The 11200-nt window shown below is 40.1% G+C and overlaps 1 long non-coding RNA gene across 1 annotated transcript in view; it reads right to left on the bottom strand.

Annotated features, from left to right (window-relative positions):
- Positions 1 to 6743: 6743 nt before the first annotated feature.
- LOC133402206 (uncharacterized) overlaps positions 6744 to 11200 on the bottom strand; it is an 80538-nt gene continuing 76081 nt past the window's right edge. The window contains exon 5 of the long non-coding RNA XR_009768499.1: positions 6744 to 7270. This is a non-coding gene — a long non-coding RNA (uncharacterized LOC133402206). The remainder of the gene's footprint in view (positions 7271 to 11200) is intronic.

Below are 11200 nucleotides of genomic sequence, written 5' to 3'. Positions count from 1 at the left end.
TAAATTTTTTTACTTGTTTTAGTGATGAAATGATAACTGCGATTATAAAAGTGTTGCTTCGTTTCCTTGAGCCCCCGACAGTGGAGAATTGTAATTGATCCGAGATGTACATTTAAAGATTTGACAAGCCATTATTAAGTCCTTCTTTATTCGTATCTCGCCATGATCATGTTTCAATAAGCACTAGCAGCAAACTGTATGTCATTCTCTGTTGCATTTTAGTGGAATTCTTCCCCGGTCTATTAAACCAGAAAATCAGTTTCCAGAAAATCTTGCAGTATTAATGCAGGACTGCTGGTCATGCTCTAAAAAACATGGGTGGGCACCCATAAAGTGTCAGGTACAGTGTTGAACAAAAATCTTCTAATCCCCCTTCCCGCCTTGCTAGCCATTATTATTTCACAGGGCAGTCATCCCAAATACATAAGGCCCCCGACCCTTCTGGGCTCAGTCTGCCAAGCTCCAACTCTGGGTTTGATGTTCCTCCAACATCCACCATGCTATGATTATTTCATTCTTTTTTATCAGAACACATTAATTATTTAACCTTTCTATTACCGGATTAGATTTCGCCCCCTCCACCAAAACCCGAGCCTGAAACTGGATCGAGTCCCTCAGCTGTGAAAAAAGTCCTGCGTGGTTTTAGGCGAAAAGACACCCCACCCTAAGGATCTCAATAACTATAGGCCAGTGGTGCTGACCACTCATCTGATGAAGGCCCTCGAGAGCTTAGTCCTTGCCTCCCGGCACCCCCTAGTGAGCTCCTCAGTGGACCCACTTCAGTTTGCCAATCAGCCTGGCATCGGCATAGAGGACGCCATCATCCACCTCCACCATACAACACTGGAGCAGTGGTTCTCAACTGTTGTCACCCTGGGACCCGGATTTTCTTATTGTTGCAAAGTCGCAACCCGTTTTCATCGAAGTTAAGTACAATAAAGACATTTTTGGTTTAAAAATAGTCTTTGAAAACACATGTAAGACGTAATACAGTATATGTGAAGGATAGGTTGTTCTGAAGAGTTTAGTAAAATCAAGCATGGGTGAAAGTTGGTGCATTACAGAATGTCCTTCCAGATTTTCTATGGTCAGATGTAAGTAGTCTCCATAATAAATGTTTGGAAAAACAGTAACTGAGCTACAAAGCGAAAGACCACATCACATAGTCACAGAGTCGGGTCCTTGAATGCGGAACACATGGTGTGTAAAAGTCGCCAACGCTCTGCTGACTCAAGAAATACAGTGTTCCAACCCACCTCTGGCATTAACATGCCAGGACCTTCATGGCTATGGCTGAACAGCTGCAAGAAAATCTTACATCACCATCAAAACATGAAGACGGAAAAGTGTCAAACATTTAAAACTGACCCAATTAGCCATCCATGAAGGTTCATTTAGGTGAGATATTGATTGACTATTTTTTCAGGGAATTAAGTGTTTTTGAAGAGAAATCTTAATGCTTCACAGCAAACCAAGACATTTGGACAATTGTACGCATGCAACTTTGTGGGAACTTTTTGGGGAAGACCCTTTTCTGTTCCAGTGTGGCTGTGCCTGAGTGCACATGGCCTTACACCGCAGAACAACGTCTTCGGGCAGCGCCTTTGTTTTCTTTTCTTTTGTCAATCAACTCAGCTGCTGTTACCTTGGAGGATGACAAACAGATAATTGGTTCATTTATGATTGTGGGTGTTGGAAAGTACATTGATGCCAGAGTGATTAAAATTGTGCGAATATATTCCTATATACATGCACAATCCTAACTGTCCAAGTTGAACTGGCTATTTATTTTTTAGTTATTTATTTACAATTTGGGTAGTTTTACAAAACTGCAATTGGCTGGCCATCACTTCAGGGTGTTTCCCGCCTCTCGGCCAAAGTCATTTGGGAGCGGCACACTCACGACCTGAGTAAGGTTAAAACGGTTCAAAAAATGGACGGATGGGTGGTGATACAAATCTTTAAGTATGCCAGTGTGTTGGCATTCTGGATCATTTCGTTATTTAGCTGGTGGTGCCTAGGCCTCGCATGAATTCTTACCTACACAAAAATGACTTTATCCTTTAGCCTTTTTTTCCCACACCCACCTTCAATTGGTTTTCTACATCTTAACTCCTACATCCTCATTTCTGCTAATGAGCCCGCTTAAACCCATGCCAAAACACAAATAGAAAAAGCAGAACTAGGTACAGCTCTCACTAGATCCTGTTTGTTGAAGGATTCATCATGTGAGCTGTTTTTAGTAAATAATTGATGCAACGCTGACTTTTGTCTGCAGACGAGACTTCAGGACATGAATTATGCATTGTTATTCCTGGATAGGGCAATGCAGGGACAGTGTGTGTGTGTGTGTGTGTGTGTGTGTGTGTGTGTGTTTGCACTGACTAATTTCTAAGACTTATAGTCAAAGCACCTACATGGGCTGAGCTCACTTGTGATTACACTTCTGACAACATTGTTTTGTGCGTAAATACCATCACGGTTTAAAATTTCGACAAGCTCAATATGCATGCAATGAACTTTTAATCAAACGTGATGAATGGCTTTGTTGGAACATCAGTAATTAGTAATACTAACAGTTTATTTTTATTATATATTATATTTATTATATATTATATTAGATCACGATTATATTATTACTTGATTAAATGAATAAGGAAGAATAGAATGTGTTTTACTTGGGGTATGTGGAAAGTGTTTTAGTATTTTTCCATTTGATCACTACTCTTTCCCTCCTCTTCTTCCGTACTTTTTCCTGCTCTGCAATTATTACAACAACAAAGGAAGCCATGTTCCCAGAAACAGTGGAAAGGTTCCACCTGCGATGCTAAAATGTTTTCATCTGCTTCTTGACTGCTGTCGCAAGGGAACACAAGGAGGAAAGGAGAAAAATTGATTGAATATCAGGAAAAAAAGAGAATAATTACATGGAGGAGAAAGGCTCCCATCCACCCGCGACAGCCATCATAAGTGATCTGTGCTGTCATTTCCCTCTGCTGTAAATAATTCATCAAAAGAAACAAGAGCAAAACAAAAATGCAAATAAACCTTACAAAAAAATATGCCAGTAACATCAACCAGCTGCCACATGGGAAGAGTAGCAGTGGATTTTTAGTGGTTATACCTGCGATGAATTTGAGTTCATCTTGTTTTATCTATCTTGACAGTACCAAAGTCACACATGCATAGAGTGGGGGCGGGGCCAGGAGCCAGGGGGGGCGGGGCGGGATTTGAGGGTTTGATTGAGGAGGGAAGTGGGTGGAGGGTGTCGGTGGTGGAGATTAAGGACACGGGGTATGGAAGGATTTGGGGAGGGGGAAGGAGAGGCACGATAGAGGGGCTCGTCAACATTGGAGGGCAGAAGAAGAAAGGGATTTGGGAGTGGAAAGGAGGGAGGGAGGCTTTTGACGGTGTATTCGTCAGTACGTGAAAGGTAGCCATCAAGAGCTTTGATGAAAACTGCAGGCCTTGGAAAGCTTACCAGTGACAGACAGCATATGATTTGGTCAAAGTATGAAGCCTTTGAAAGGTGCACATTCTCACTCCCATTCATCTGCGCTCTTGCAAAATTCCAAATGGCTTTGACAGATTGGCTACATGCAGTATTGTCCCAGTAACTTAGAGACACAGCAGGTCGTCTGCAAATACAGAGATGGCGAAATGAACGGATTACAAGTAATGTTTAAGCAAATGGTCCTTAAATTAGGAGCTATTCACAAAGTCACATTCGTATTAGGCAAATGACACAGGTCATATAATTTGATATGCAGAAAAGAAATCTCATTATCTTTGCCCTTGATGCAGAAATGGCGGCTGAACAGTAATACATTTTAAAAGTTAAAAAAAAAAAAAAGCATGTGAACTGGCATTTGTCTGTTAAACTCTTTATAGTGATGACTTTTACTGTCAGCTTAGTCACCTGAATTTAAGTGTCGGTTGTAGATATATGAAGATATAATGTCTCTGACGTTATCTGTGTTTTTGTTATTGCGATTATATTTTCTATTGAGTCTCGTTTTCATGTGTCCCAGGTTCATGTCTTGTCTTGGTCGTTAGGTTTTCATTTCCACCTGTTCTCGTCAGCCCTGTTCCTTGTGTCTACCACCAATCAGGTCCATCCAGCCACTCATGTCTGTTCCAGGTGTGCCTCATTGGCTTGTATTTAGTTCCCAGCTTTCTTTACGTCAGTTCATTGTTGTTATTGTTCCTGCTGCTTTTGTCATAAATCATGTGTCCTGGAGTGGGGAGTGTTTTGTTTCTTAGTGTTTCTTAATTGCATAGATTCTTGATTTTAGGGGACTTTATTAATTTAGTGTTTAGATTTTTCTATGATCCCTGTTTGCCTTTAGATTTTTTTTTTAAATAAATACTTTTTTTAGTCTCCTGGTCTCCCGCCTTGCCTCCCTACTTCCCTCCACTTGGGTCCTCCACTTTTGCCACCAACTCCACGACACAAAGCTGCAGGCTTGATAATCTCGGTCACATCTGTCGTCTGTTGAAAAACTTGAAGATGATTATGACGTCTTAACATAATACGATTCTCAGTGTTGTCTAGCGCTCATATCCAGTGTGAATGCATAGCGAACTAGCTAGCAGCTAGTTCTGTAGTAGTAGAATTATATAGTAGGCAAGGAGGGACTCATGTCTGTCGTCCAACTACGTCACTGGGCGGCTCAAGTTCTTATGTAGTGTAGAAGGGGAAACTCATGAAGGACGCTCAAGTGAGTCACTGGGTGCCGTTTTAACCACGGCCCAAAACAAAATCTGGAAAACTGAAATGGCGAAAAACAGTTTAACGCAAAAGTCAGTCTTTGCATGTTCTCAGTAGTTATCTTTAAGTTTGTATAATGTATTAAGAAACAAATCAGAATTCTCTTTCCTCTGAATTATGCTAATCCTATGTTTAAATAGTTTGAAACATTAAATGTACACGACATCCAGTGATGTCTTTAAAGAGATTTACGTTTCTCATTTTAAAGTGTTTAATTGTCCCTTATTTGTGTTGTGGTTTTATTAATACTTCAATGTAAATTAGATTTTTACTGCTCCTGAAAAAAAAACAATAATAAATACAGTGGCCATCACACATGGATCACTTTTGTCAGAATGTTACCTCAATAAAATAAAAAATCATACATTTCCATCTGTATTCTAGCAGCTGAGTGTAAAATAATTGTACTGCTTTTTCCGCAAACGATGACAGTCGGATATTTCATTGTCCTTACTTCAGACCTCTCATGAATGTTGTATGCGTTATATTGTGCAACACCTGAGCAAACGACCACTGGTGGGCCAATATAGCTGACAACATTTTCTTGGCATGATGCTCGAGGCTTATTAGCAGCCTGGGTCACAGCAATATGGACAGGCTTTCAGAGCCAACAGTCATTAAAATTAAGGGTTCTACTGGCCCAGGTCAGCGGTAACACGCCTGTCAGATGACACCCAACATGAATGCACACATACACACACGTACACGAAAGCACCCACAAATGTCATGCAATGCATTATGTTTGGAATAAGTTTCCAGACAATCACAAACAGACTCATGATACTGCACAAGCCGCACTAAGTGAAGTGAACCTACGTGGCTTTTGTCTGATAATGGTGCTGTGCCGTCCTTCTTGTAGTTACGCACACACACACATATAGATAATGGGATCTAATTTAGGTTCCCCATATCTGCAAAGTCCTCCAGAGGACTAGACCTCATTGGGAATATATTGGTGACCTACATACTAGGAACTCAGTCACACCAGTGCATGCTCGACACTGTTGGGTTCACGGAGACAATGTTGTGGGGCATCTGTATAATGTCTTCATAAAGACAGAGGTACATTCATTTATGAAAGTATAACTCAATCACATACACAGAAGCCTGTAAACAGAATTGTTTGCTGGAAACAGCCACGCACTCAGAAAATCCTACACAAGCATGCAGAAAAAGAAACACATCCACATCAATATTTAGAAAATGTTTAATATATCCGAAATGACTGCCAACAAAGATATGGACATTTAAGTCACAAATATACGAAGATTTCAAAAATCACACCTCCAACTCGTGCGGTGGTGTCGTGTTCATATTGCACAAGTTTACAAGTGACCAGATGTAAACCAGATGAAGTGTCAGAACCATGTCACGTCATTGATGTCTTAGAAACGAGAACTGGACTGTGTGGTTTACATTAGTAGGATGGTTTTATTACTTGAATGGTCAACATCACTGAATTGCCACCGGGCATTTGTTCTCTCCTTGGGTCAGTAATAGCTTCTGCCATGAAATCGCTAAATGGGTTTGACAGACTAACTGCACGATTTGAAGGCTGAAAATTTAAACGTGCTGAATTATAGGCAGACATGGTTTGAGAACAAAATTCTACCATCAACAGATTAAAAAGCCACCTTTCTGCGGGAAATGTAAAATAAAATTTCTATCATTCTGTATACCAATAAGAAATTCATTATCTAGGCATGTGATGTGAGCAAGCTTGCCTCCAGAGGCTCTGTCATAAATCAGACAACCGATAGTAAAGAGCCACCCGGTCTCTTGTGCAAACCAGTGCAAGGTCACAAATCACATCTTCTTGAAACGAAGCTTCACTGAAAATAAGTATAGCTCACCTTCAGCATACTTTAACTCCCATATAGTTTAAAACTCCCCACGTTGGGGAACCTTTGTAAATACTGTTTCGAGATGGTTTTAAGGATGAGACAGGATATTATAGGATAGGTTGAAGACTTTATTAATCCCAAATCAGGGAAATTCACTTGTTTGAATACAACAGCATAAAGAAAAGTAAGCAGTAAACTAATTATAAGTAGAAAAAAAATAAAGGAAAAGTATACAAAGTATAACGACTATGGTAACGGTAACTGGGTAAAGAACAAATTGAACTACATTCCTGTCAGCAATTTTGTGAGATTATTCTTAAATTTGTAATTATATTTTAAGATCATTACTTTTCACTGTACAGCAACAATGTGTAGAAATATACCTTTGCTCGGTAGGAGGGTAAATCCTACCTTCATATCTTTTGTGAAATTAATGTAGAGGTGCAACACAATAAAATAGATGTGTATAAGTGAATATCCACACAGTGTCGCATTGAACAATGTAATAGTTGTTTGTATAAGGAAACTGTCACAGGTAACATTCCTTCCTGCACTATGAATGTTGTAGTTTGTCTCCACAGTCTGGTAGGGAATGAGAAGGATGATTCGCAACTGTTGTCAGTGACAAACATCCTCCAGAGTGGGCGGTGCTTTTCTGTGGAGAGAAGATATGCCACAGTTACAAAAACAATAATGTTTCATAAGAGAAAAGAAGAGGCATTTCCTCTATTGTGTTATTATAAGCATTTGGTCGGCTGTAGACAGCGTTCCAGCGACCATTCATCATTCTTAAGGCCCTGTCGGATTTACAGTCTGCAGACACCAATCTACTTCACTCAAGAGACAAAAAAAAAAAAAAAAACAGAGACTAAGGCGAGATAAAAAGTAAGCTATGTGAAACAGCATGAACATACTGTATATTGTTACTTTCTACTTAATAGCCCACTGAAACAATATTCAGTTTCTTAAAGGAGAACATTAGGCAAGGACCTGACTCCTATGTGGTGGTTGAGCAAAATTTGTTTGAAAATATGATCAAGAATAAAATTCATTAGTCACATATATATGCAGCCAAAACACGAATACTTCATTAATATTAAACACATTGAAAAGACTGTTTGCATACAATGAAGAGTAGATTCCTTTGATGAATATACAGTAGAAGTAGATCATGCAAATATTTTTTTTTTTCAAACTGTTCTTGTAATGTCTTACATCTTACTCCCGGCAATCAGAGTCACTTTTGGTCAAAATATTGTAACAGCCGACGCAATACCCCCAGATTAAGATGAACTGCTCCATTGTACAGAACGTATACCTAGGTATCCAAAATAACTACAAAAGTATGACCACAGAGCCTTCAAGTTATTCTCGCCTACATGACTTTGAGAGCAAATGCAAAGCTTTGTTTGCTGAACTTCCTGAGTTTCACAGGACACGCACTCGCTCTGTCTCCCGATGCCTTGAGGCAAAACCGACAGAAGAAAATCATCGGCACACCTGCAACGAGCTCCCTGCTGCTGCTGCTGCATTAAGAACAGTCATCCAATTCGCTTGCAAAAAAGAATACAAACATGGGTGGTAACGTCAGAAACTCGTCTTGACGAATTCTGAACTGGTGGCCAACGTGCAATTGTTCCATTTAAGATGGCGCGTATTGCCTTAGTCTTGATGTCTTTGTTGGGTCAAAACTGAAATCCACCACTACCGTCAGAGGCGGCGGAACCGGTATATGTCCGTGATGTTTGCCGCTTTTCTGAAATGTAAAATTCCCCTTTTCAGGAATGGAAACTTTCGATCTTCTTGGTTTTCAGGATGGAAAAGTTTGAGTAGCATTCACATTCACTCCTTAACACGGTGAGGGACGGTCCGTTCACGGAATGCTCAGTCGTAACTGACTGACTGGTAAGTGGTAGACTAAGTGGTATTCATGCACTAAAATGCAAGTGCTCTGTCTTTTATATAGCAGAATTTAACTAATTTTGTAAACTAAGAAAGGCGGGGGAAAGTAAAAAAGACATTGTAGCTGTAATATATAGTCAAACAGACTTGAAGCCTGCCCTACACACTTCCATTTAACTTATTTGCCCCCCACCCTCACCCCCATGTTGCTGCTGCAGCTTACCCTGCACTGGTGAGTCTCACTTGCTCTTCTGTCTTCCCTCCTCTTATTACTTAATGTGTAATCTGTTAAAATCATGGGTTTGCGTGTTTGTTTTCATGTGGCGTGTCTCCGCATTAGTCATGAGCTTGGAGAAACGGATGCCGATGAAAGTGTAACCCCGCAAAGAGGAAACGGTTGGAATGATTCAGCACAAGGGAGGGATATTGCCGTTCATTTGTACTGAACGAATCTCAAGTCACATTCGCTCAGGTGTCAACAGTGCCTCCCCCGCCCACACGCTGGCTGCGTCATCGCAGCTCCACTCCCGGCCGGCACGCTCCACACAACTGAACCGAGGAAGAAACAAATCAGGTCATGACGTGAAGTTCACGCAAAAGATTCGTAGATTTGAACTAAACAACGTTAAAACAGAGCCCGGGGGACTTTTGATTGGGTCACCGAATGTCAAACTGACATAAGGTAGTTTACTGATCAACAATTAGAATGATAATGAAAAATAACACAATTTATTTTAATCATTAATTTATAATTATACTGTATGTTGATATCTGGTAGTCTATGATTTACTTTGATATTGAGGGCAAAGTTACAGCTTGCAATACCAACATGAACCTAAGAGAACTTAATAACTAAAGACAAATCACGGAAGTATGACTTATTAATAATACTTTACTGATTCATTTTAGTGCAACAAAATACTTTCTGAATAATAATGTCTTCCTTTAATTTGAAATGTTATGACCAGGGTTTTGCATTAACGTTTTTGCTCACCAGCCACTGTGGCTAGTGGTTTCCCAGGGTTACTAGCCACTCAGCATTTTCACGAGTCACAATTTTGTTGTTGGGGTTATATGCAACTAACTTTCACACTAGACAAAAATGGTCGAAGCACTTCCTTCCAGTTCAGGTGACTGGCAGAGACCTATGGCAGGAAACCAGGACAAAGCAACTCTAGGAATTTGAAACTTCTACACTGTTTTGTTTTGTTTTGCACAAGATGTCTTAACAAACTACCAAAGATGTTAACATATATCATATTATACAGTATATGGATAAATAAATGATAGACAAGTATTTAACTTTTGTCCAAAGACATCAGCCATACAGAAAAAAAATTTTTTTTTTTTTTTTTTGCAAATTCATGTTCAAACCATCATGTCATCAGCCAGTAGTTATGCTAGTTATTGCAGTATACACAGGAAGTCCGTTAACCTGTTTTCCGGGTTTGGTCACATGATGTTCAGCATAAAGTGGGTTATAACTACCTGGATGAAGGATCCTAACCCTATGAGTCAAAAGTTATGAGTGGCATTTTCATGACGATAATACAAAAGTGAAAAAAAGTCACATTCTGAAGTAAGAGGCAATGTAAGAAAGAAAGAAAGAAAGAAAGAAAGAAAGAAAGGGGAAGGCAACATTTCTCTTCATACGTTCAGCATGTGCTGTAAAACAGCTGATCCACTCTTATGTTAACCAGAATGAAAGATTCATGAGCAAGCCATCGTGTCACACTCAACCCACTGGGATGGTACATGAATGATCCATATGGTGGTTTGGCTACTATCAGAAACTCATCTACAGCAAATGGGACCGCTCTGACAGGTCCAAGAGACACTGCAACGTGATATGCCAGTGGGCAGCGAACGTGACATTTTTTATTGGTATGGATAGAAAGACGTCATAACACCAGAGCAACCAAGGTTAGATTCAAACCGGGTGGATAAGTGTCAGAGGGTGGCGCATAAGGCATTCCTGAGCACCTTCACAGCAAAGTGCTTGACCCCAACCCTTGCCCTCAGCTGGACCTAAGCCCAGTTAGAACCTTAACCCCTCCAACTTCATAATGCGATTTTACTGGCGTTTGCGTTCACAAAGTCTTTAGCTCCCAGACATGAAGTGTACACACAAATACCGCCATGTGGTTATCTGTCTTTTTGTATCTGAAATCATAAGAAAGGAGCTGTGCTGTGGGAAGTTGTGGCCCCAAAACCACTACCCCCACCACCATGAAGAAATGAGGACTTAATAAGCTGTGGGCTTCTGTTGTGGTTTCTTTAACTCTCTTGCGCTCTTTTTCAGCTTCTGCTTCTCACTCGATCACACTTTCTTGCTCCAATGATCTTTTACTCTCCACCACCCTTCCTGAATTTGCTTTATCCATCAAAGTTTCTCTCACCAATGCCCGTGCCCATTTGTATCTCCCCAAATGCTCAAATACTCAATTACAGGATCATATTTAAACTTAAACTGCAGTGCATGAATAAGTTGTATTCAAACAATATGCTTCACAATTAAAAATTACCCACAGCCCACGAATTGTTGTTAAAAAAATATATTTTGTGTGGTTATTGCAGAGTGACAGGAGCTGAAAACAAACACTCAGAAATTGAGGGATTGCAGACATAATGACGTGTTAACCTCACTGCATGGCCTTGGAAACCTCACTTGTTTCACTTTTCA

Source organism: Phycodurus eques, chromosome 4, assembly GCF_024500275.1.
Source record: "Phycodurus eques isolate BA_2022a chromosome 4, UOR_Pequ_1.1, whole genome shotgun sequence".
Taxonomy (NCBI): domain Eukaryota; kingdom Metazoa; phylum Chordata; class Actinopteri; order Syngnathiformes; family Syngnathidae; genus Phycodurus; species Phycodurus eques.
This window is presented reverse-complemented; position numbering and strand designations above follow the sequence as displayed.